The sequence below is a fragment of the Gambusia affinis genome, linkage group LG05, assembly GCF_019740435.1.
Source record: "Gambusia affinis linkage group LG05, SWU_Gaff_1.0, whole genome shotgun sequence".
Classification (NCBI taxonomy): Eukaryota; Metazoa; Chordata; class Actinopteri; order Cyprinodontiformes; family Poeciliidae; genus Gambusia; species Gambusia affinis.
Genome location: NC_057872.1, coordinates 7,073,631 through 7,100,572, shown reverse-complemented (window position 1 = coordinate 7,100,572; position 26,942 = coordinate 7,073,631). Strand labels below are relative to the sequence as shown.

At 39.2% G+C, this 26,942-nt stretch overlaps 1 long non-coding RNA gene across 1 annotated transcript in view; it reads right to left on the bottom strand.

Moving 5' to 3' along the window:
- The window catches only part of LOC122830694, a 68,640-nt gene extending 43,706 nt beyond the window's left edge, over nt 1–24,934 (bottom strand). The window contains exons 1-2 of the long non-coding RNA XR_006370582.1: nt 24,824–24,934; nt 23,513–24,063 (exon numbers count right to left, since the gene is read on the bottom strand). This is a non-coding gene — a long non-coding RNA (uncharacterized LOC122830694). The remainder of the gene's footprint in view (nt 1–23,512; nt 24,064–24,823) is intronic.
- Between the last annotated feature and the right edge of the window lie 2,008 nt (nt 24,935–26,942).

Below are 26,942 nucleotides of genomic sequence, written 5' to 3'. Positions count from 1 at the left end.
AGTTTGTTCCTTCAACTTAATGTATGTGAAGCCATTTTGGATTCCCAGCTGGAACTCTGATTCTGATTGTTTCCTAGTCTCTTTTTTTTTTTTTTTTTTTTATTAACTGGAAACTCAGGAAATACAACTTCCTTTTACAAAACCAGATTGCACAATAAAAAATATTGACATTTCAAAAATGATCCTGAGCATGGCTAAAGCAGCGTCAGGTCAAATATCCTCCCAAGCATCGATAGCTCAAGTTTTAGAAAGGCAGACTTAGAAAGGCACGCAGACATTAGACACAAGCATCCTCATAAAAAAAAAGAAATAAAACAACTCTGAGCTACAAGCCAAATATAAATCAAACATTCCCACATAAACGTTCTACAAGAAATAAGTCTGACCTTCCCCAAATATAACGTTAGCGTTTGCTGAGGTTTGTTTTAGTAGACGACTACAGATGCAATGAAGTTGTTCCAGTAACAGTCTGTTCTACTACATAAAAAAATAAAATATAACCATGGTAGGAACATCTGTGCCACTGGGAAGAAGAGCTCTATGTCCGGCATGTTTTATGAACACAAAGACTGAACTTCAACCATGTACAACTTTCTGATTTTATTATTTTGCCTGTTTTTTTGTTGTTGTTTTTTTTACAGTGTGCCACTATAGAGTATCTGCCTCTACTTCCAACTTCAGCCCGAAAATAACTCCTGAAATTCTAAAATGGCTTTTAGTTTTGGTTGTTCAACGTAAGACTGGCGGTGATCACTACCTGACCTCCCATTTAGAAACTTTCTTTAGGCCGTCCTGGTCGGAAATTTTTTTTGAAATCCCAAAACAATGTCATTTATAATACTACAGCAATGAAGAAACAATGTAACAGCATTGTACACTCATATTTGGAAAAGGAAAACAAAAAATCATCTATTCACATTTTTGACATTTTCTTTAGAAGTAAATCATTGATCCAGTGTAATGAAACATTTTATTCATTTTAAGTAGCTGTTTGAAGTTTCTGCATTTCAGAGTGAAGCAAGTTGTTGAAAAATAAGCTAAACATTGAAACTTTCCTCCATGTTGCCTAGGATTTACAGAGGTACCATACACCCACCAGATCTTGGTATTACCTATATATCACTGCCACCAGCTCTGCATTTCCTTTCTTTTCATTCTCTCTAAGAGACAACCTTTTTCTCCAAGTATGTCTATAGTCTTCCCATTCATTAAAGCGGCTATGAAAGCCCAGCTAATGGATATGAAAGTCAGATCAATCTGGCCAGGAAAGGGAAGATTAGCGTGGCGTGAGTCACCATATTCCTCCATCTTGACAACCATGTCATGTCTGGCAGCCTCTCCTGAGAGATCACCGATTGATGTTTTATCTTTCATCAGCTCGGCTTTAATCTGACGGTGCCCATCTTTCATAATCATATCCGCAAATAAAATAATCAATAAATAAGTCGCCCTTCCTCCCCTCCACCTGTGGAGATTGCTTTTTACAGGACGCCATCATGAAAAAACAGGGAGGTGGGAAAAACAAAAAAAAGAATAAAGACCTCTCTTTATTCTTTTTTTCTATCGATCAAATTCTACAAGAGAAAAAAAAACGGAGGACATGAAGATGAAACTGAAGAAAAGCATGTTCTGTAAAACGAGAGGCGATCGCGAAGAGACTTTCTGGCAAGATAGAAGAGGCACTCTCTCCTCTCCTGAAGTCGGCCAAACAAACAAACAAACAAACAAACGGGTGGGGTTGGTGGGGGGGGGACGGCGAGACAGAGTGCAATCACTGACCTTTGTTCAAAGAAGCCATCTAATCTGTTTCCACTTTACTTAATTAGAAAAAACAGAGGGATTTTTAATGTGGCCAGTGTTAATGGGAAACAGCTCACAGGTGCTAATTAAATAGAGAAGAAAAAAGTGATCTCTTCGGTATCTTTGAGGCCGTCAATCTATTTGCTCACCCTCTGCGAACACGGCCAACCTTCTCTTTGGGAAGCCGCCCATGCAGTCAGACGCCCCGATGTCCCAGCTTCTCCGCGTTCCTACTGTCAACATATTAGCATTTATTCCACAACTACGCGGTAAGATAACAATGTCTGGCAATTCAGTAATGTATGCTTTTCTCTCTCTCTTTCTCGCTCTCCTCTGCGGCTGTTGGCTTTTCCCCACTGAAGGCTCTCGAGTCCCCACGCAGATGCTGATTAACTACCGCTTTACAGGATCAACTGAGGAAACATGTGTGCCCTTGAGGTGGCTAATACATTCATTTCCTCTTTGACTTCGACTGTTAAAAAGAAGACGGTACAGCTGCTCCGGCACAACTAGTTTTCCCGTATGGTACAGTATGCTTTAGGAGGGATGATGATGATGATGATGATGATGATGATGATGATGATGATGATGAGAGAAGGCCAGCGTCAGCTGAAAAAAAATCTGCAATTTCACAGAAACTTAAGAGCGAAAGCTAATGTAGGAAACAAAATGGGAACATGTTTGAAGAAGGAAACCTTTAGTAAATCAATTAAAGCCGTTTTATTTTGCTGTTTTACTTTTTCTAACTTGATTGGTAATTCATCAGGCAACTGAAGTTTTATTACTCATAGTACTTCTTCAAAATGGGACAGAAAAGTTCTGTAATCTTCATAAATCGGGAAGTAGCTGAAAGAAACGAGCCACTCGTTCAATCTGGCCCACACCTCCAGTCAGGGAAACACTGCATGTTGAATTTGTAACTCCAAAGCATCTAACAAAATTGCTTAACGTCTCATTTAGAGACGTTTTACACGCCTTATGTCTGTTGTGACTCGAGAAAACTAGTCATAGCAAGCCTAATTAACAGACATGTTGTCATCCAGTTTATGGCGCTGCACAAGTGACTCGGTGTTCTTCATTCATTTATGTACGTAAATGACTTTTTCTTTTTTTTTGTCATTTATTTGCATTTATCACGAGAAATTTAATAAACTTAAAGTGAAGTTTATTGTATTGACTCGTGGAAGTGACGCCTATTTATTTATGGGAATGGTTTTGTTTTTTTTGTTGTTTTTTTTAGTATTTACTAGTATTCTCATGAAAATAGTTTATTTTTTATTGAATTACTCTCATGCAGTCTTTTGGGTTAAGTGCCCCTCTCGTTGTTTCTTCTCTGCACCTGTGTCTTAACATTCGCAGCAAAAATATAAAACTACAAAAGGACATGTTATGTGTCCTAATCATCACGAGACCCAGTAGCCGGTGACCTCCACCTCATGTTAGTCACCCTTAACCACATTAAAGCCCCCTCTGTATGGGCAGTGTGTGGTCTGCCTCTGGGAAGGCACAAGGATCCAGGAAACAAATTAGCTATCTTGACCTTGGCCAAAGTTTTCCTTCCTCCTCCTCCTCCTCCTCCTCGCTGCCCTTCATCAGGCCATACTTCAAGGGTCAGCCGGCTGACAGCACGCCTCTGTCGCTCTCTACAGTGGGGATATATTCATCCCACACGCTCATATATGCGAGCCTGACATGCGTCATAGAAAATTTGTTTATGAGTGTAGTTTATATGTGAGGTCAGCTGGATGTGGTCAGGATGGTAACCAGGCACAAATGTTGTATTTATGGCAAAATGGAAAAAAAAAAAAAAGAAGTTACTTTGAGTTGAAAAACACACAAAGGGGAAGCTTTAAATTATAGTTCAATGAAAATGGAAGCAATCTTGTTGAACTATATGCACATAAATAAGCAAAAAGGAAAAAAAAAGAAATAAATACAGCTGGGCTATATCTTCAACATGCTGGATTTGTGTTTTTGGGAAAGAGCTTATTCATGCTTCCATTTTGGGATCGTCAACAACATGACCAGACTTTATAAATGTAACTCTTTCACAAGATGACGAAAAACGTGGTGGAATGTAAAATTATGCTGTATAATTATAAATATCTCTACATATTTAAAGAACAAATCTTTACATCGAAGAGTGAAATTGTTCACTTTAGCCAACATTAGCTTTTAAGCTACTTAGTAATTTTGCTGTCTTCTGCTAGCTATGTTTCCCACTAACCCTTTGTCCAAAAAATATTTTTTAAAAATTGGAAAATATAGTTTAAGAAGTTAAATATGTATTTCTAATTTCAGGTTTTACAATTGTCATCCTGTGTTTTTTGTTTTAGCTGTAATAAGTTCATCAATTCAATTTTTTGTTTGAACCAAAGTACAATTTAGTTATCAGCAGCAGATAAAGCTAAATGTAATGAACATTCACACTTCAACCAACAAATATGTTAGAGTCGCTATAGATGAGCTAATTAGTTTTATTAATTTCTTTTTAACCAATGATATAATTTATAGAACCTGTTTGATTTAATGTAACATTAACCTTTTACCTGCCAAGCATTTGGCAGAAGCTAATGCTAGCTTTTAAAACTTTTATAATGGCCAAAATAATTGTTTATTATTGGCCAGAGGGACGTCAACCTGCTGTAATTGTAGGTGTAGTTTACCGACATTTGTTTGATTAAATTTGGAGCGTAAAGTTAACGATGTACCAAGGAGAACAAATGATACGTTACATTGCGTTAATTGTGTTGCGTTACGTTGCCTTGCGTTGTCACGTTACCTTACGTTACGTTATGTTACATTACATTCCTTTACGTTCCATTTTTATGGCCTAAATAGCTAGCTCAATACACTGGGGCAAACTCATAGCTTAACCTCGTTGTGCTACGTTAACCCAGGGCTGGATTCACAAAAAAAAAACACAACAGGTTGCTTATCTATCAGTTTTAAAAGTGTAAGAAAGTGGGAAAATTATATGTAAAGAGGATACATCCCTGAGCGCATCAAGCTAGCTTCATCGTCAACAACAACCTGTAACAATTGTTACAATTGAAAATTGCTATGGCAGACACAACACCCAAACCCATGACTAGAAAATACTCCCATCTTGATAACGCAGTTTGAAGTCTACCAGGTACTGCTGTTCTCCTGGACCTAAAATGAGAGACCTTTGGCCGTGGGAGTGAAAAGAATCCTTTCAGTGGCAGTTATTGGACTGAAACAGCAACAAGCAAACCTAATTCACCCAGTTCACGTCTAAGCACGTTTACGTGGAGCCGTGTTCGCTTTGAGAGGAAAATATAAAGGAAAAAAAAAAACAGCAAAGTGGGGTTTCAAGAGGAGAGGAGTGATAACTCTATATTAACACTCATACTTCTCATTGATCTATGAGGACTCAATCTTCCTCCTACATATATTTTATAATTTGATACATTGTGCATCAATAATGACAGCAAAACATGCTCACAGCACTTATTGATCCCAGAGTGAAGAAAACATGTCTTTAGCACATGAGACCGTCTCTCCTGGCAGATGGAACCAAACTGTACAGGGAGATATCCTTAATATCAGACACTCTGATGACGGGGGATCGATAGTTTGCATGATAAACTAATTATCAGAGAGGTTTAGGTTTGTATGAGTGGAAAATGAGGATAAAGCAAACGGAGAGAGGTATGCGGTGAAAAGGAAACGAGACGCTCAAGACACGTGTCTTCCGCTCACTCCATGAGCTGGGAAATGTTTATGTGCTCTATGATTCAACGGGTTTTCTGGGAAAGGATAACAAAAAGGAGCAAAAAAAACAAACAATAATACATACAGTAAAATGACTCAAGGACATGGCTTTGGCTGGGCACCAAATTGACCATATCCTTATGACTAAACGGCAGCTTAGGCCAGAGCAATTTCCTTTGGATTTTTCAGCAGGCAGCCAAGTAGAAATTATTATAGCTGTGAGCTTTGGGTAAACGTCCAGCAGTAGCTGTATGCACACTGCTATGGCAAAATGTTTCTCAGGACATTTTTGTGGTTTTTTTTAAATTAGAAACACACAATTTGGTCTTGATATTGTTCCTCTTTTTAATGTAATTTGACATTTTTCTTTTATTAAAGCTGAATTTCCTGTGCTTTTATTTGCAGCTGTGCATTTCACAAAATAGATTTATGCTAGTTTTAATGTAGTTAAGTTTTAAAGAAACATGAGCAGGAATGTGACCAAAAAAATGATCGAAGTCTTGCATATATAATGAAGGAACACTAACTTTGCAAGACTAGGCAACGCACTGGGAAAAAATTGAAATTGAGTGTTAAAAGTTGAAAAAAAATGCCTCAAATGAGATGCTGGTATCCAATCCACGCTCTAACTTTCAGACCCGCGACTAAAGGTTTTAAGCGATTCGTGAAAGGTGATGATTTAACCGTGAGACGCGAGTTGCTGATGACATTTGCAACTTTCTGTCTGTGAATTCCTCCGAAGACGGCTCACATGACCGGCAGTCTGTGTCCAGACAGTAGGAAGTGAAAGTGCTACAGCAGCCACAACACAGGTCAGACCTCAACCGCGGTTTTCCGCTTTACGGTGCAGCCGCTCTTCTTGCTTCCGCCACCAAGCTGCAAGAGGTATTTAAAGACCAACGACGAGGAGACAGCTGTTTTTATGTAGCCAACCTTTTTCTTGAGGAGTGATGTGTTGGCTTTTAAGACTTTTCACAATTTAACCGACCCATGTAAGTTAATTGCTGGCACACCTGTGGAGGTATTTTAAACCAGTGGTCCCCAACCACCAGGCCGCACAAGAATATAATTAAATATGTCCGTTGTATGTATTGAGTCCGGAGGAGCTTTTATTTTGAAAATCCCGCTTTCTTTTTTTTATTCTTGTTTTTTAAATTTTTATTTGGAAAAGTCAAACGAAATCGACCCAAGATATCTGTGCAGCTGCTCCAGTCTGGTTCGTTCTTGGGAACAATTTCCAGATGCTTTAATATAGACATGATGGGAATGTCCAAACATCAAACCACTAAGAAAAGGAGACGGGGTCTGTCTGAGAGTGTAACAAGTTTGCATATTGAATCCAAAACAAAAGCCAAAGGCTTCGTGGCTGAAACTAGTAAGACAGCGTCGTTGCCCACAGTGAAACCTGTCCTGTACTGACCACTCAGCGAGGAGGAACTCATTACTCCACAGAAGAATAGAAAGGCTAGATTGACGTTTGCAGATGCACACAGCGACAGAGTCTCAAAATTGTTGCAAGAATAAAACCGGGGAACACCATCCCAGCTGTGAAGTATGGAGGTGGCATCATCATGTTGTTGCACTTCATTAATCAAAATTGCATCGTGAGCAAAGTGAAGCAACATCAAAAGACATCAACCAGAATGATAAAGCTGGGGCTCAACTGGGTCCCAATGGATAAATAACCCGAAGCATACAGCCAACGTGGTTACAAAAAGTCAATGTTTTGACGTGGCCAGCACCAAGCCCTGACGTCAATCCCACAGTGTTGGACAGAAGTCATACAGTTCAGAGGCCAAACTACCAGATACTGAGAAAATGTATGTAAATTTCTAAGTTTGAAGATATTAATAAATACCTTACAGCAAAATACTTTCTCTCATTATAGTGACAATTTTTTTTTTTTTTTTTACCTAAAATGACAAAATTAGTAGGAATTAGGACTCTGGTTATATATATATATATAAAGGTATATATATATATATACCTTTAAAGAAATACATAAGTTACCGAACTGCTATGTTGCTATTTTAAATAGTTGAATTTCTTGTGAGCTTCTGCTCCTTCAGTGAAATTTACCCTAAATCTTTCTACACTCTTTTCCCAGGGTTTCTACGGAGACCTTGGTAGACCAAATTTTTAGAATTTCTTTTCTTTAAATAACAAATCATGTAAAGAGTCGCATCTTTGTCACCAAGTGCTACGAAATAAAATTACAATTTTCATTTATTTATTTTTTTCCTATCCCATTTGCGCTATCAGGTAAAAACTTCAACACTTGGAATCCCTTCCTCCCATCAGAAGTGATTTGCCATTAAAGAGAGGGACACACTGTTGATACCTCTGTTTTAATTTTATTTTGGCTTTATGCCTGACATCGAGCAAGGAGGCATGAAGGGGTGGAGTGGAAGAGAAGGGCAAACTTGTGTGGTGTGACAAAGACAGCAGCAGATGTAGAGGTGTGAGGAAATAAAACGGAAGAGGGAGAGCTATTTGGTAGCAATGAGGGAAGGCATTAAAAAAAAAACTGCCCCTCACGGAGATAGTTGCTATTAATGAAATACCTGCATGTTGCTTTGCATTTGCAGGGGTTTTCAATTTTAATTAGGGTTTTGGAGACATCTTTAATCATATTGTCACTCGTTCCTCTCCACCCACACACACAAACATATCTCATACCGACACTCACAAATGCAAATTTCCTGCTGTAAGAGAGCAAAAATAAATACAACAAATGAAAGACTTTACGCAACAATTTGTCTGATATCCACATTATGAAAAGGACGATAATGTAGCGAGAAAACCGTTCTCCCATTTCACTGTGATGGGGGGAAAAAACAAATGTTACCTCTACTTTTTAATAGCATTTTTTTTTTTTTTTTTAGGGGGAAAGGTGATTATTCGTTTTAGTCAGGGAGGCACACGTGAAGCATTAACAAGAATGTGCAAAAATAAATGTTAAAGTGCATTCCCAAAATTCACAATCCACCGTTGTTAGACTAGCGGGGGAAGGAAGAGGAAAGTAACCAAACCTGAACTCGCACCGCAAAACTTCCAGGTTGATTTCCAATTTTTTTTTCTTTAAGATGAAAAAAATAATTAGTTTTAGGTAAAAAGTTAAAGCATAAAAAAAGTCCTAAATTCTCTGATTACTAGAAATATATTTAAAAAATATAAAAAATAGAATGAAAACAGTATTTTGTCACAAAGTGCAGTTATTTCAACACAACCACGTGAAAGCGGCTCCTCCCACCCCCTGCCGTTTTTCAGCACGGCAACTTCTGGCTGTAAAATGTCCTCCTCCGACCTTGTGTGTTATCTGTGCGTGGTGTGGCTGGCCGGCCGGCTGGCCTGTCTCCCTCTCTTCATTCCTGGCCCTCTCCCATTGTTAGTCACCTAGTTTATTGGCTGGAGCAGCCGTGGCGTACTGGACATCATCTGAAACTACAAACGACAGGATGCAATAAGCTGGAGAATAGCAGCAATCTGAGGAAAGTTCTCCATTCACCAGAGCTCCCTAACTCTCTGTCTTCTTATCCTGGGCAGAAAATAAAAAAATCAATACGGCCTTACAGGACTTGATAAAAGTGCTGGACAGGGAGAGAAGCAGCGCTGGATATAGTAAATTAAAGTGATCAAAATTTTCCAGTCGACTCAGCCTGCAGCCTACATAAACTAACAACCCTGTCTCCACAACTGTCCATCAACACCCCCACCCGTCCCCGTCGCCCCCCAGTCCTCCACCATCACTGCTCTCCTCTTTAGCTTTACTTCAATCTTTTCACCTGATTGCTTTTACATTGCTGTTATTCTTTATTCTACGCATGCAGAGCTTGAAAAAGAAATTATACGGTTAAAATCTTGTGCGTGCGCTTTGTGAGGTTGCGCACAATGCAGAACGGAAATTCGTTTGACTTTTAAGCTTTAATTTTTTGAATTTTTTCAATCCAGTCAAATTGTAACAAGATTCAAGTTTAAACATGTTGACCTAAAGCAAATGATGTGGAAAAAGAAAAGTTTTGGGTGTCTTTTTTTTTTATTACAGAAAGCATTTTTTTTTTTTTTCCTGCTGGTAATTAAAGATCTACTTTGCGTGATTTCCCTGGACGTTTCACTCTGTGTAACTCCGAACTTCACAAGAACAATCCAAACCAAATCACAAATACATTTCCAGAATAATCACTAATTACTCAAGAGGGATAAAAACATGAGGAAAATGCAGCCTGATATCACAAGCAACATTAACGCACAAAGAAACCACGTTTACCTCATTCTATAAACCATTAATGCCTGCAAAATTGTTTCACACCCCATATTCCATGTACAGTTTAAAATGTTACAATGAAAGTCGAGGCTTTAGTGTCACTTTTGTGTATCCTGCTTGTGCTTACGGTTGTATAAATTTTATTGGGATTTATATAAAATGTCTTCGCCGACCTCCTTTGGGTTTTGTTTGAGACAGACGACACGCCACAAGTCCACGTAGAGAGAAGAACAGTCCAGAAATCCCAAGGAAACAGATTTGGTTTAAGTTGACTGATAAGAATGTTACAACCCAAACAGGAAATTACATCAGCTTGATGCAACAGTCTTGAAAAGTTTACTCGTTCTCTGTTTCTGTCGGGGTGGAAGGAGGGGGAGGTTTTTTATTTTTTCTTATTTTGGTTTGTCACCACGTACGGACTCTGACTCCAACACTTAACTGTATCAGGATTTTGATTTCTAAACTCCTGCAAAGTTTTGCCAGTAAGTTAAAATATTTCTTAGTTTGCTTTTCCTGAGTGGTCATTAATTATCAGCATTAGGAGCAGAGGCAATGTTGTAAATGTGAGACAAATGTCACTGTAAAACTGGATTTTCCAATTATTTAAAGCAAAACCTGAAGGATTCTAGAGATGACGTTAAAGTAGAACCTGATCTATCTCTCCAGCCTATATACTTAATTCCAATGAACCTCCTGCCCTTATTCGTCCCTATTTTCCTGCAGACTTTGTTTTACACACTTTACTGATATTGAAAACAGCTAGCTTGGTAGCACTTAGTATGTCAAGGAATGACATTTTGAGTTTCCGTCTAGTAAGAACTACAATTCTGACCACCAGGTGATTTCTCTGCATCGTCTCTCTGCTAATCCTAATCCTATCAATCGAACCTTATAAACACAAACTACATTAATTAAGTTTCACACAGTGTGTGTTGGCGTGTGCATGTCTGGGTTGCCTCTGTGCACGCAGTAATTGGAAGAGACCGCAGACTGTTGAGGCTTCAGAGCGGAGGTGGGGTATCAGAAAGACTCGGCTGGCAGCTCTTTCTTCTTGATAAATTTGTATCTGTTAAGAGAAATGCTAAAGTATTTGAAATCTTCTCTGTTAAAATAGATTTGGCAATTACCTTTGCTCTGAACCCTAAACCTTTACTCAAACGGAGTTGACTAGGATCCATTGAAACAAGTATTTTTGTTAAAATCTCACACTGGATTTTCCTACCAAACTAGATCCAAAACGCTGATAACGCTTGGATGCCAACACTCGCTACACTTTCGTCACAAATGTGCACAGAACCTTGTCAATATTCTGCTAATGTCGAATAAACTACATTTCGCAATTGTGACAATTTCGCAATAAAAATCAAGTGAATAGGTTTGTTCACGCGACAAGTAAAAAAAAACGGAAAAAAAACATGCTAGCCGTGATCGTCCTACCACTTTCTGTCGTCTTTTCCGCCAGCAGTAGCAGATTGTTGATCACGTGACCCAAGTGTTCCCATTGCAGTTTTGCAAAATACACTAATGGCGGTACAGCCGGATAAACCCCCTCATCCTGGCGCAAAAAACGTATCGAAAACACATGAGATTCTTTTCAAAATTGCCGCGTTTCCATTGAGTGCATTTATTTTCCTAAGTCCAGCTCGTGTAATTATGTCATTAATGGAAATGCAGCTATTGAGGACCTCATGAAGAACCAATAACCAAGTCAAAAATGTATGCGGACTCAAATTTAAGACAAAAAAAATTTGGAAAAACATTGAAATTCAACGGGAATACAGTCGGATTCTCAGCTGAGTAACTCGGACTGACTGTATCTTAAACATTATAGGCTGAACTCTTGCATTGCTCAGCTTGTCGTAAAAGTTAGCTTGCTAACTTTTAACCAAAAAGGACTGACCTTACACCAGCGACGTTTAGCCCATTTGATATAAACTCTTATTATTGTTTAACATTGAAACTTAAAGAACTTTTTATTGCTCTCCTGGACTTACACATCAACTTAATCTTGCACAACATACATTTCCATTTCCAACTTTATTCTAAGGAATGAAAGAGGCTAAAGAAGTGATTATTTTTACATGTGTTGATAAAGGTGACGGATCTCAGGCAGCGCGAATGTAAGACATTTTACAAACAAAAAGGGATCTCTGAGCTTATGTCAAGCCCAAGCTTATGTCAATTAGCTTCAAATAACTTTGTAATCCTGAAAACCATTAAGGTCGGATTGTTAGCCGATTATAATGATAATAAGAAGATTAAAGTTAGACAGAAGGTCAGAAGCAGGATGTTCTTCATACTGAAGCGACGTCGCCATAGAAAACAGGCTTGTGGTGATGACTGGGGATAGCAGTTGTGTCACTTTTAAATGTAAATGTATGTTTTGTTTATGCATGTGCATGTCAGTAAGTGCTGTGACTGACCGGTATGCCCAGCCTGTTGCCCACTGACTGCAGGAAACGGCCACAGGTTCACCATGACACCGTAAGAACTGGGTGGTTAATAAAAAATATGCTGCATAATTCATCAAATTGGAATTTAGGATCAAAATATCAATGGTATGCAATGCAAGAATGGATTGGATGCAGTATTTGGTTTGATATTATTACAGTTAATTAGTCAGTCGAATAACATATTTGACCTGTTTGCAGACATTTATCGCCCACATTGAATATGAGTTGAAGTGTGATTTTAGTGGCACAGACGACATTAGTCAAAAACAGAGGTGGAGAGATGCATTAAAAGAAAGTTATTCATAACCAATATGCAGGATTTCTTTGTATTTTAGCAATTCTGTGACAGTACACCTTTTGAACCTGATGTACAGGGAAGCTTCATTCAATTCACATTATCTTTTATGGCTTCTAATGCAAGTTAGCAAGTCAGCTATGGTTTTTACAACTTAATGCTGGAAGATTATTCACCAAACAGTGCAAAAATCTGAGTGGATATTCACTTAATACAGACAACATAAAGGTTCAAAAATGTTCAAATTAGAATATTTTACAAGAGCATGTTGTAATCTGCAAAGTGAGACAGTCTGTTTGCAGAAACACAGCATATCACTGAATCCAGATCAAACCATGCCCTCTATAACAACAATGGGAATATCATCTGCATATTAGGAAAAGTTGCTAACAAAAAAATGATATATTCATATACCAAGCATTTGGATTTCTTTTGTATGTTATTTTATGCCTAATGCTGAGGATTCCTATCTTTAACTTAAGATATAAGTTCTCATATGTTCACTTTAATGCTCAGTTGAAAAGCAGTTTTAGGATCTTGTTTGATGCTGAGCACCCGACTTTGCAGCCATCTGAGCTTTTTATTTTTCTCTTAAAAAACAGATTTAATCTGTGGTTTGAGACGGAGCGCTGTCACAGATACGCTAATTTAATTACAGTAATTCCAGCAGCAGCTGACTCACTCCGCTTATGCTTGGCCCATGCAAGCCCCACACACACACACAACATACACACACGGCCCCCTTGGCACACTGTCCATCTAACAGTAAGAAGGGATTAATAGGGATTGTCAAATCCTGTTTAGACTCACGGTGTGTGAACTTTATCACACAGTTAAGCTAAACCCTGATAACTGCAGTTTGATGGCTTCTCTCCGTTGAGTTAAAACATATTCGTCTTGTCCTACCACTTGGCACGCCGATTGGCGAAGTCAAACCGGTACTGACTGGAGGAGTGTGGCAAATTTTCCTTTAGACATTTGATATTTTCAAGCATTTTTTTTTTTACTTAAAATAAAAAAATAAATAATTGTACTGTACTGCAGCAAAAAAAAATTATGTCGATACATGATAGCGTTGTGTGTGATAGCGCCTCAGCTGACACCAAAGTTGATTAAGTTGACATCCGTTGCATGTTTGTGCAGACGCCATCCCACGTATGTATGCGTGCGTGTGTGTGTGGGTGTGTGTGTGTGTGTGTGTGTGTGCCATTGGGCGACACCGGACGTGTCTCTTAGGAATCGGCTTAAAAGAAACACCATCCACTTGCTGTGACCTAATATCCTGTTGACCCAAGTTAGACAGCAGACAGCCTTGAGACACTTAAATCCAGCCGCAAACCCCGAGCAACACACACACGTCTGGTCAGCTCACATCCAGGAGAACAGGGGGACCTTCCAGGCCCTCTGCCAAAAACACAAAAAGAAAAATAAAAACACAGGGGGCCGCGCAGCCTTCCCCGGTCGTCTTCAACTAATCTTGCAACGCTACACCCTCGGTCAAGCCAGACGCGGGACGGCGTTTCCCGACAGGCGACGAAATGACTGTACAACTCACGTCGATGCTTTTTTAGGTAAATTGTGCGGCGGATGTTGCACGTTTGAAGATTATGAGTCAAATGCACCCGTTGAGCGGATTAATACTGAATCCAATTTGTCAAATTGTCTTACTGAGTTATTAACGATACAAATCCCGCTGGTCAAACCCTACCTGAAATTTTGTGTAGCTATCAGCTGAATGTCAAAAAGTTTTCAACGGTTTTATACTTGGTGCAGGTCATTTTCACCCTAAATTGTCATGAGTTCCTCATGGATCCATTGGATAACATTTCAACGCTTTGAGGGTTTTCTTTTTTTGCACACAATGTAAACATTCATGTTGTATTAACAGAAAAAAAAAACTAATTATACAGCATCTCTAAAGGTGTAAGAATGTGATTTTTTTCAATGTGGAGTTTGTTTTTTACAGTAAAGGTACAGTTATGTCCTGTTTGTTTACACAATATTACTGTAGATTTATATATAAGTATTCTGGAAACATTCTAAAATAGTATGAATTCAGTCACAGTAATATTAACTAATCCATAAAAAAATTTTTTTTTTTAAAAAGCCGTTTTTGAGATAAAGTTCACTGTTCTCGCGTTAAATATTTTGTGTATTGGTTGTATTATTAAAAATTGAGTCTTACCTCCATGACACGTTCGAGATCCAGTAATTTCAGTGGATCTGTCGAACACGAAGGAAACCACTTCCTGTTAATTCATGTTGAAAGTTTTCAACTAATGTTAAGAAACGGTTATTTTTGGACGCGCCGAAAACTGTTTGTGCTGATTTAGCTGTAAAATTTCCCTATTTACAACAGATTTTTTTTTTTTTTTTTTTACTGTCAAAGCAAAGTACATGGTGTCCCGGTACATTTAGTGGTTTTCACAGTAAAGTTACCATGTTCTCAGCAGCGGGTACGAGAACAGAAGGGTTGATTCTCTTTCATCATTTTTTTATTTTTTTTTTCAGATTGTGTGCAGTTGCGCTTCAATTCACTGGAGTGTGAAACATGCTTGACATGAATGACGTGGAGGTAGAGCAAGACAAAGCTTCAACCTGCAGCTTTTCACCCAGGTTCACTGTGTTAAACGTGAGCGTGTGTATGTGAGCTGGAAACAAAACTGAGTTCAACTTAAATTCGGTATTGTGCAATCGGTTTACATGGTGTCACTGAAGATCAACAAATTCTATAATTAATTTAAATCACAATAATTTTTTTTTAACAGAAGGAAGAACAAAAAAAACAATTGCCACTGCTTTATTTTGATATGTCATGTACTGTTTCAGTAGATTTTTTTGGGAGCTTTTCCTCCAGATCTGTTGTAGGATATTTAACTTCCTCCAGTTTTCATAGCACATTATAAATGTATCTGAGGTGCAGTTCCTCCAATGTGTTTTCAGGTACTTCAACTGCAATCCCAAAATTAGAGGATTTGGAAGAAAGTACTGGTTACAGGTTTTTTTTTTCTTTTTTGCAGTTTTTACAGTAAAATGATCAAACTCCGTTGCTGTTGAAGTTTAGTCACTTCCTAGGTAAAAAAAAACAACCTAATTTTCAGAAGTTCTGTACATCCATTGACGTGACGTCGCTGACAAAAATACGCCTGTGACTCCATATTGAAGCAAAGTCTACTTCATGTAACAATTAGCTCGGGGCAGGAAAATCTGGAGTTCATCTGCTCTATTTGTTTATCCTTCACTTTTTCTCCTGGGTTATTTTGTGCACAACAGACAGATACATTCCACCCTAAATGCATCCCTCCGACACCGTTAGCCGGAGTGTTTCCGTTATTTTTGCACAACGTGAAATTAGTTGTAGATCCTTTCCTGTATGCTGGGGAGCATTTCAGGGAAGCGGCTATTAAACTGTTTTGTAAACTGGTCCGCGCGACCATTAGGTGACCACAACTATGAAGATTGGGATTACTAAAATGTGGCATTGAGAGAGTTCGGCTGGCCCACATGTCGTCTGGGTTGCGTTTCGCCGTGAAATGGATCTGAGCTCCATTTCCCTCTCCTCTGCCCCCCCATTCACTCCACCTCTAATCCAACACATGATGTCAGGTAGAGATTGTCTGCCTGCTCCGTCTGCAGCAGGTTCTCCTGAAGCTTAACTCGGGCTCCTGTACCGACCGTGATCGATGGGTTTGTTGCCATGTAAACGCACACATCCATACCTCCCTTGTGCAATGCATAAACTCTCTGTCTCTCACACGCACGCACACACGCATGCGTACGCACGCAAACGCACACGGGGTTGATTTTTAAAGGGTCCTCAATCACAGCTAAACAACGGACTGATCAATGGCAGAAATGAGTAACAGCTTAGAGTGTTAACAGGCCTGCTTTTTTTTTTTGTCACGTGCTTTATTTTGATCCATTTTTATCACAGAACATAATTCTCCCAGTGTTAGAGGTCCACGAGCCCCGGGCCGAGGTATTAATTAAAATCTAAATACTAAATATTGATTGATGCCTTATCAGGGCACAGCAGTTGGTCTGCAGGCTATTGATCCGGCCTGTGATTTATTATCATATTTAAGAAAAATCATTTTGCGTGATTATACAGGGTAATGGTTTTTTTTCTAGCAGGGATGTAATTCTTTTTTTTTTCTTTCTTTCTTTCTTTTGTATGCCATGTTAAGCATTGACCAGATTTCTCAGTTTTGTTCAGAGATCACTGATATCCTTGGGACTCCCCCCTGCTCCCCCCCACTCGACTTCCCCTTTCCCTCCTTTCTGGCCCCTGTCAGAACAGAAGCGTGTTCTCTCCCGGGCGGCACTTGTCACCGGGAATAATGGCTACTGGGATTACCTTTTTAATCACAACAAAAGATTAACAGATGGCACGAGAGCAGTTATTAGCAAAGCATCTTGCGCTCGTCAAATCAATAAGATGATTTGTAATCAGGGCCGCCGGAGCGAGCGAAAAGGGGAGCCGAGGATGTTCCCCCTGCGAAGGATCCTGGCAATCAGAGGCTATGCTGTGTAGCAATTACCTCTCCACCAAATAGGTGCTCTTCCTCCTCCGCCGCCTGGCAGCCCTCCAAAACACATGGCAGACTGATAGCAACACGGGGCGTTAACACGGCAAAACACAAAACCACAGCGTGGGTAACCTTGTGTTTGATCAGGTGTTGGGGTTTGCTCCGCGATTTCATTTCGCTTTGCGGCGTTTAATTCATCCGGACCGCTCCTTGTAGTCGAGGGGGTAAAATCTAAATGTTTACACACGCTGTCGCTCGCTACAAAAGGCCGTATAGCTCATTAGCCGGCAGCCATAAATAAAGTCAGTCTGGGGGACAAAGAGGGATGACTACAGAAGCTACAGAGAGAGAGAGAGAAAAAGATTCCCAGTACAAATATTTCTCCCCCATGGAGACAAAAGCAAGGCAGGGGAAGAGAAGAGCTAAACGCCTGCTAACACACCGTAGCATCCAGTACAGTAAACTCAGCAAGGTTTTTCATTTGTTCTTCTCAATCAGCTTGGTCACTCAGAAACACCAACTTGTTCCCTAAATACATTTATTTTCTGCCTGTAAGACCAACTTCCTTTTTTGTTTTTTCCTGTTTATCAGTTTTAAGCTTTTAAGTTTAAGTTTAAAAGTCCAATTAATGTGAAACTTAAACTCAGAACTGTTTGAATCCAGTTCTGTGGATTCGTGTAGCGCCCGTTCACAACAAGTCGTCTAAACATAAAATCATTTCAGCTCAGTCACACATACATCCATCCTACTTATCAGACAGTACAGTATGTTCAAGGAATTATTCACAGTCGATGATTTATTGTCCTTTATATCCAGATGTCGGACTAGATATTTTTATTTTTATCAGTTCAAGCAAAGTTATGATCTTCAGACCAACCATGTTTTGTTTTTGTCAAATATTTGGTCATGCCTCATAACATTTGTTTACGAGTTTTACAGTACAACACTCCTAACTTTTGCATTTAAACATTTAAAACACATTCAAATAATGTCTGTCTTTACAAGACGCATAGCTTCTTCATCGAAAAATATCCTTACAGGTCAACAATGATACACCTGCGAATAAACCTGTATTAAATCAGTATTTATATTAAAAAAAATACATTTATTACAAAACAAAAACATAGTTCTCATATGTCCCCTACTTTCGCTGTGTGTGTTTTTTCTATTTTGTTTTTCTTTTTTGTTTTTACAGTCAGGTGAAGCTGTAACTCTAATTTCTGGTTTTACAGCTTGCAGGCCTTTTACAGCAGACCTTTCATTGGTTGGACTGTATTCCTGGAACTAGTATGAACAGCTGAACTAAACACACACACACACACACACCCGCAAAAGACATCTCAGGAGAGAAATGCAAACACATTTTAACTTGGCTACTTAAACAGCATGCCATGGAAAACTAACAGGACTTTAATATTTTTGTGTCTATATATATTTTTTTTGTCTTTGGTCTGCTTTTTCTGACTCCAGTTAACTTTTAATTCTCAAACGGGGTCAGAATAGACCCCACTTTCTGGGATAGCTTGAACACTGTCTCCCAGTTTGCAGAATGAAAAGCAGGAGATGAGAAGGCCCTGCGGAGGACAGTGAGGGGAGCTGGAAGGTCATTAAAGAGCGGAGAATCTTTTTCTTTTTTTTACCCTACATTGTCAGAGGCTCTTCACACCGTTTCTGTGAACTTTAACATCTATTTCCATCGAAAGCTGCATTGAAATTTATATCCCGTGGCGCTCTCCCCGGCTTTCTGCTCTATCGATGGAATCACTTCCACTCATTTGACAAACAATTCCAGAGAAACATCAGATTTCACTGCGAGTTACTCATAACGTGACGTCAAATTAATTTCATTTCATCAAAATTTCTCTCAAAATTGCATTTAAATTCCCCTTAGGTAAACACACACACACCCACACACAGTGTCGATAAGCAAGTGTCTGACTGAAAAGGAAGCGAAACCGTTGCTCCATATTTTTCATTTACAGTTGCCCTCGTCAGCATGAGGTCGTGTTGCAGCGTGGCGCACACAGCCACCAGCACACAGCTGTACGTCCACACTGTCAGACAGGGTAGATGTGCACTCGCCAGGATTAAGCATGGCAAACGGTGCCAAAACAGTGACGGTATGAGGAAACCGATGCTGTTTAAAAATTCAAGGGGCCTCTACTGAGCAGACACTGTAGCACACACACACACACACACACACACATCCCTGCGCCACAGACCGGTTCGACTGGCTGCTGCCTCCTTCTCCTCCTCCACCTCCACTTCCAGCAGCACATCTGGGTGCACAACTCCAGCTCCTCCGGCCTGGCAGTGGAAACGTTGCGACGGCTGCTGTTTTAAAACCCGTCCTAGGAATGTGTTGTTATTGAATTTTATTTTTTTTTCTATCATTTTGTGCAGTTAAACTTGTAAAAAAAAATAAAATAAAATAACATTTTGTGCAGTTAAACTTGTAAAAAAAAAAAAAAAAACCCCCACCATGTTTCGTTCACAACACTGTAGATTGAGACGCCTTCTCCCCTCAAGCAAACACACCCCCACACACACGCACTTATTATTAGTCACTTGTCGAGTGGCTAATATCTTCCCAAGGTCAAACCTGACGAGGAATTCCAATGAGATTAAGTGTCATCATTGCGGCTTTAGCTCCTTTCTGCTCATTGTTCGTGGAAGCGGCATTAGAGGCTGAAATGGCCAACGTCTCGGTGCCGTAAAACCCTGAGTGTCTGGTCTGGTTCACACCAGGGATGTTTGATGCAGGGCCTGCAGCTGAAAAATGTCAGAGTGATGACGTTCCTACAGTACTGCGCGTCCAACAAGTTTCAACTCAGGCAACTTTGATTCTGCTTTCACTTTAGGAGAATTGTGGCCTCGTGGAGATTACTTTGGGTTTAAAATCACCAAACTGTACAAGTTGTAGGGTTTGATACAGAAATTAAAGGCATACCTCTAACACATTTTATGATATATATATATATATATATATATATATATATATATATATATATATATATATATATATATATATATATATATATATATATACATATAATTAGCTAGACCTGGTGGTAGGGCTGGTAGGGAAGTTCACCAGCGTTCCAAAATTTTTTTTTACATTTTTCCGTCAAAAATGTAAAAGATTGACGAGAAATTTTAAAACATCACAAGGTAATGACGTGTTATTGAAACACATTATTGACTAAACATAAACACCAACTATCGAGACTTAAGGAAAGGTAAACAATACATATTTTTCTGCACTTCCTAATAAAGTAATCAGCCAGTGAATCTTAAAGCAATCCATCTAAGACTGTTCACATTTAAAAGAGATTGTACAATGAATTGCTAAATATTATTCGGGTACAAAATTCAACTGTTTATTGTATAGAGGTTTTTTTTGGGGGTTTTTTGTGCATTCATTCCTAAATCATATGTGAATCCGGTTCATTTTCAGAAACCCTCCACTGAGGCGGCAGACTCATGGCTGTGTCAGCCATCGTCTACCGCTCTGCCTCTCTCACTAAATTTGACACATCGTCGTTCGGTGGCAGGAGTGAGCGTTGTGTCATCTCCGTCTGAAGTGCCAACTCGATGTCCAATTACGCCACGGCGACTAATTTAATCACAGCAGCAGCAGAAATGCCTTGATTCAATTCATTTCGCTTATTCCCGATCGGGCCAGTCGGATCAAATTTGACTCATCTCAGGTACAGCCCCGCCTGTCGCTTTTTATCTCCGGGCGTCTCGGCCGAGGCGAGATAAGCAAGGGGGCCTGATATGGTAAATAATATAATTTCTGGTTCGGCTCTCAGAATGGCCCCCAGTAGATGCTGAGTCTGTGATCTGAGGGAGAGTGAAAACACTCCACGCTCAGTGCAGGCTCACAGCCACTTGCCACTTAGCGGAGCCCCAGCTACAATAGTCATTACTAATTCATGATGTCCACAATTATGTATCAGATTGTGTCCGTCTTACATAGTTAAACTAAGAGATGTGTGGCAGAGTGCAAAGCTACAAACCGTCTGGAAATAAAAAGATGCACACTGCCTTGTTTGTTCTTTTTTTTTTTTTTTTTTGTTATCCAAAATGTTAATTACTCTATTATTTACCCAAATAATGAGTCAAAAAATGTGGCCCGATTTGTTGTTTAGATAGAGGAATAGAAGCCATTTAAATTAAAACTATACTTTTAGTAATGGAAATGTGTGTAATGTAAGAGTCATTTCTTCTAAAATGAAAATGGGATTTTTTTTTTCTTTCTTTTTTTCAATTAGGAGAAGCTACCAAGGTTAGCTAGCACAAGCTACATGCCAGAGAGGTCCAAAGTGTGGCTCTTGGGCCATTTATGTTCCAGAGGAATGATTTTGTGACGTCCTTAACCACAACTCCAAAGATTAAGAAATTAAACTACTTTGCTTCTTTTATTAAAAAATATATTATTATCATTATTATTATTATTATTATTATTATTATTATTATTATTATTATTATTATTGTTATTGTTATTATTATTGGGTAAAAATGAAAAAAAGGTCAGACTAATAAAGAATATATTACCATAATTTAAAAACAAAATCATACTTTGACCAAAAATGTGTTCATAAAGCCTGTGTAAAAATGCAATTAAACATGGAGTGTGATCCAAACTCATTTAGTTTGACCCAAAAATTACTTCTGGCAACAATATTTTTGACTTTCTTTGGTAACCTTGCTACCAAGCAGTGCTGATCAGTCATCTCAACTTTATTTATACAGCATTTTGTAAAGCAAAGTTTTTGACACTTTGACAAAAATCTGAGTCCTGAATAAAAAAAAAATAAAAAAATAAAAAACACAATGAAAAACGCTTTTGTTGAATACCAGAGGAAGAAGTTTTGCTTTTGCATTTTTAACCCTTCACCTGAAAAGTACAGGGATCTCAGACATTATTTTCTACATGAACATAAACTCTGTTCCTTGTCAGTAAAGTTGTACATTTTAACACTGTCAGGTTGTTCAATTTTTTTTTATTTTATCATTTTTAATATATGTCTTTGCCTGTTATTATTATTATTATTATTATTATTATTATTATTATTATTATTATTATTATTATTATTATTATTATTAATAACCCCTTTCCTTATACTGAAAGTTACAAACTTTAACACTTTATTACTTTTTTTTTTTTTTTTTAGTTAAAAACCCAAAGGATTGTGCTGGGTTACACCCAAAACCCAACGCTGTCATGTTAAAGTGATAGCTTAGCACACACTACAGTTTGCAATTTCCCTCGCACATTCCCACAGTTCAACTGTTAAAGTTTATCAGTGTGAAAATGAAAATCCACAAACTCTCCTTGGGCTACCTTGACTTCAAATGAAATGCTGAAACTGTACAGTTCTTTAAAGTTACCCCCCGCCCCCCTAATGTTATTTCGAAGCGAGCCACAACATTTGACTAAAATCCAACTCTCTTAAAATTAAAGGCTGACACACGTAACAAATCAATTTTTCTGATTTTCTCAGGACTTCTCAAGTTTTTCCATTAAATATTTGTCAGTCCGTTTGTGCACGATAACTGTAAAATATCTGGACATTTTTCAGTAAATACTTCAACCAATTAAAGTAATTTTAATACCCGAGCGTGTGTATCAGCTGGGGCAGTTGTAATATCTTCACACACCGAAACCACCTAGACTTGTTTCAAAATGCAAATAATATAAACATTTTATGAACTAACATAAATGTGCTTTTATTAAATAATTTTAATAAAAGCACATTTATGTTAATTGACCCTAACAGAAAATGACAACCCTACAAGTTATAGGACCTGATATATATTATAATCTGCAAGTCTGAGTAGTTCATGTGTTACTAGAAATAGTTCAGAGTTGGCGTTAAGAAGCAATGTGACGATAAACGCCTAATAACTAATAACTATATGATGACAAAATTTGTCTTCAGAGATGTTCATATTAATAAGGGAGGGAGGGGGGGTCCCCAGCTGTCTGATTGGTGCAGATGGTGCTCCGGGGTGTGCGCCGTCGGCTGCTACAGTAGCCCGCGCGGCGTGTGTTTGCGTGTGCGCGCAAGCGCACGGTTGTGTCTGTAAGCGCGTCAGTTGCGGCGCCGCAAAGACCCCTGATTGGTCGCTTACGCAATCCTCACTTTTTTTTTTCTTTTTTTTTTCTCCCATGCTGCGCAACTTCAGCGGGCATATGAAATGCTTCCCCACTCCCCGGAACACGCGTGTAATATCATGTCCCAGCGATGGATGGCTCCGTGTGGTAAATATTGAACACCCCCCCCCCCCCCCCCATGCCAACTCCCCTGACTGTACACAGCGACACACAGAGAGAGAGAGAGAGAGAGAGAGAGACAAGAAAGAGAGAGAGCGGGAGAACAAAAAAAAAAAAGAAGAAAAGTAACGAATGTAAAAGTTAAATTACCCTCTTGGTGTCCTGCTCCGTGCCCGGCCTCCATCCGCTCTCTATCCGCAGTGGAAGACAGCCTCAGCCTCAGCCTCAGCCCCGGAGAGCAGAGGAGAGGAGAGGAGCTGCTACACCCGCCTGCCTGTGCACTTTACGATGCAGAGAGGGCCAAGCCGCGCAGGCTTTTTTCTTACCTTGCCGCACGGATCCAGAGGGGGTGAAGTGGTTAACAACGGATGTTTGGGAGATTACGCGTTCCTCTTCTCTTCCACCCTCCCTTCCTACTCCCCCCACCGCCCCCGCACCCTCTTCAGCACCTCTTCTTCTTCTTCCTCCTCCTCCTCCTCCTCTTCCCTTCTCCTCCAGCAGCAGCAGCGTTTGGTGACTCTCTCGTTGGAAGAGTGAGTGGCCTCGGTGGGGCAGCCAAAACAGTGAGCCGCATCCGGTACCGACAGCATCATTAAACAAGGTTTTAGTTTTTGCTTTCCCCTCTGCTGTCGGCGTCGGAAATGCGCGAGTCTAATGGTAATTCATCATTAGCGGCGACAGATTTTCCCTTCATACACCGGCTGAAAGCAAAACAAAAAAAAAAGTTAATATTTTACGATTTTTATTTGGATTAGATCTCAATAATATTTTGGGGGGAAATAAACATGTTCAAATTAAACAAAGAAGATTCTAACTAACTTTTAAGAGGCAGTTAGTTAATACAATTACTTAAATTCTAACTGATAAGATTTTTTTGGATCATTTTATAATCCTATGTTCAACAGAAACAGCAAATGTAAAACATGATATTTGATAAAGTTATGAATCGTTGGTTAAATAGAGGCATAACTCTGGGTCCATAAAAACAACATACTTTTTCCAATATTTAGAGGCAAAATAATAAAAAAAAAATGTTTTATTTGTTTTCATTAGTACAGGGCTCAATCAATCAATTGTTTAAAGAACTCCGGTTCTGGTTAGACTGATCTCAGGGTAGTTGAATGTCTGCTGCTGGTTGTCGTCGTAATGGTTGAAATATAATTGTTTTTTGGGTTTTTTTGCATCTTCACACAGGGAACACGGGTTTTAAAATTCTCCAACTCTTTTAAAGATTGACTGTTCAATGTAGAATTATCCTTCTAGATAAATATTGGTAAATGTAACACAGACACTATAAAAATTGTGAAACAGCCATTTAGTGTATCACTGATGGTGGGGGAGGAGGGGCAATAGTTGCACATTTTTCACAGCCCCTTAAGAAAAATAGGCTAAGCTAATCGCTACCTATTTGCGCTTAGCGGCTAATAGTTAGCCGTCCATGTGTTTATTTAGAGTGCTTACAGATCTTTTGTGTCCTGCCTGTTAGTGTTTCCTCATCCTGTCTTGTTCCCAAAATGCTGGCAGGTAAATTCATTCAGAGAGACGATGGCGTCTTCAACGTCTAAGCAAGTGTTGTCTGCCAGCTCCACTTAGTCAACATAGCAAAACACTTCAATAACCACTTCCTCTTCCACTTCAAAATAAGAGCCTTTTTGGAAATAACACCGTAATGTTATTTTGTCGGACAAATCAGCTTTGACAAAAAATATTGTGGCCTTGTTAAGGTGGAATGTGAATGTTTTCTTTTTTTATATAAGCTGTGTGAACATGTGCCGTCCGTTCACAGTAATTAAAAACCTCGACCTTCTAATACCATTAGCATTGTTGCTAAATGCGAACTTTTTCAACAACAACTTTATTAGTAGTTTTTCTTTTTTACAACTTGATCAATTCATTCAATACAAAACAAAACGTGTTTCTGTTGCCGGCGGTGTAATAATAACAGTGGACTGATGCAACATTTTTAGTTAATTTCCAATCAACATTCGAGGGTTAAGATTCTTACTCATATAAAGTAGCTAATGTTTGAAGATGTTATTAAAACTTCCGGAATTTTCCCACCTAAACTTACAGAGCCTGTGAAATCATTTTTATAGCGTCTGTGAGTTCATTACCTCCCAAACAGGATAAGACCCTGTCCTAATGATTTTCCCTGGACTTTTCGGATCTCCCCCTCTAAGCCCCTCCTCCTATGTCCACCCCGAATTAAAGCGGCACCTGGACTTAAATGGCACCTTCCTTCCTTTCCCCCATGTTCCCTTTCATCATGAGCAAAATAAAAGATTAAGCCTATACGGAGGGGATTGTAAGGGCTCTCCCTCTCTGAGGCACGGGGTGGAGATGGGTAGTGGGGGGGGGGATCTTCATTCTGCTGCCTTTGTGATGATATTGATGATGATGATGGCCAAGTGGACAGTTTGATTTTTGTGCGGTGAGCTAGTTATAAAGAATCAATATTATATCAAGGGGGGTAACTTTGGTGATAAAAGACTCCGGCCACTGCGGCTATTCATCATAAGTCTGTAGCAAGCAGATAGGTCAAAAGAAATTATATTGCTCTAAAGAGTGTGTCTCCTTATCTCCCGGTACCAGGGGGAGTGGAGGACATGCCGATCGATACAGTATGGCTGCCGTGGACTCCTTGCAATTATCAATAGCTGATTTTGTCTTCCCGGGGCTGCATCTATTAATACCAGATAATAACACCCTCATGGACATATCCTTCCGAGGGGATGATGCGGGACGGAGAGGGGGGGGAAAGTAGGAGTAAAGTTTGGTCTGCAGGCCGACCTTGTTGTCAACAGATTTGTCTCAAACACGGGGGAGTAGACGTCAAACGGACAAGAGGGACGGAGAGGATGGAGGGAAGCCTTAGGTTGAAAAGACGTTAAAAAAAGAACGTTGCCTTCCGTCTGAAAAGGTGAAAAGATGTCCGGATTTCATTTTTTTAGTGTTTAAACACAAGGCAGTGTTGTCTATTCTATGCTCACAGCATAAGTTTCGATCTCAGTGTGTGTGGACTAAGTTTGATCAGCGAGTTTCTCAAACAATCACTCCACAGAAATGTTTTGATGGGAGTTCTAGGAGGAAGTGTTTCATGTTTCTTGTAAAATCTTCAGCTTTTGAAGGTGAAAGTCAGACGTTAACATGTTCATGACATACACAAGGTTAGACTCTGCTCCCAGCTTATCAAGGCTTACAACTTCTTAGCCACATTTAGACTTCAAAACACATCTATTCGCCTTTTTAGCAACATAAACATGGGAGGTAATGTTGTCTTTGGGGGAATAATGATGTCGTCTCAGCTTTTATAGGCTGATTACAGCTGTATAAAGATAAGGACTTGTCGACTGCTGGTTAGGCCATTACGTCAATCGCATCAACAACTTCTTTTACTTTTAGACATCTTTATGCATCTTACAGTAGATGTCCTTTGTTTGGAGCCTTTGCTCTAATTTTAAGAAGGAATCTTGGAGGTTCTGAGGCTAAAATTTGGACAAAATCATGATAAAGAGATGCATTTTGATTTAAGAAGTCACAATTGAGTTATTTGGTCGACCTTGATATGTAGACCCGTAGG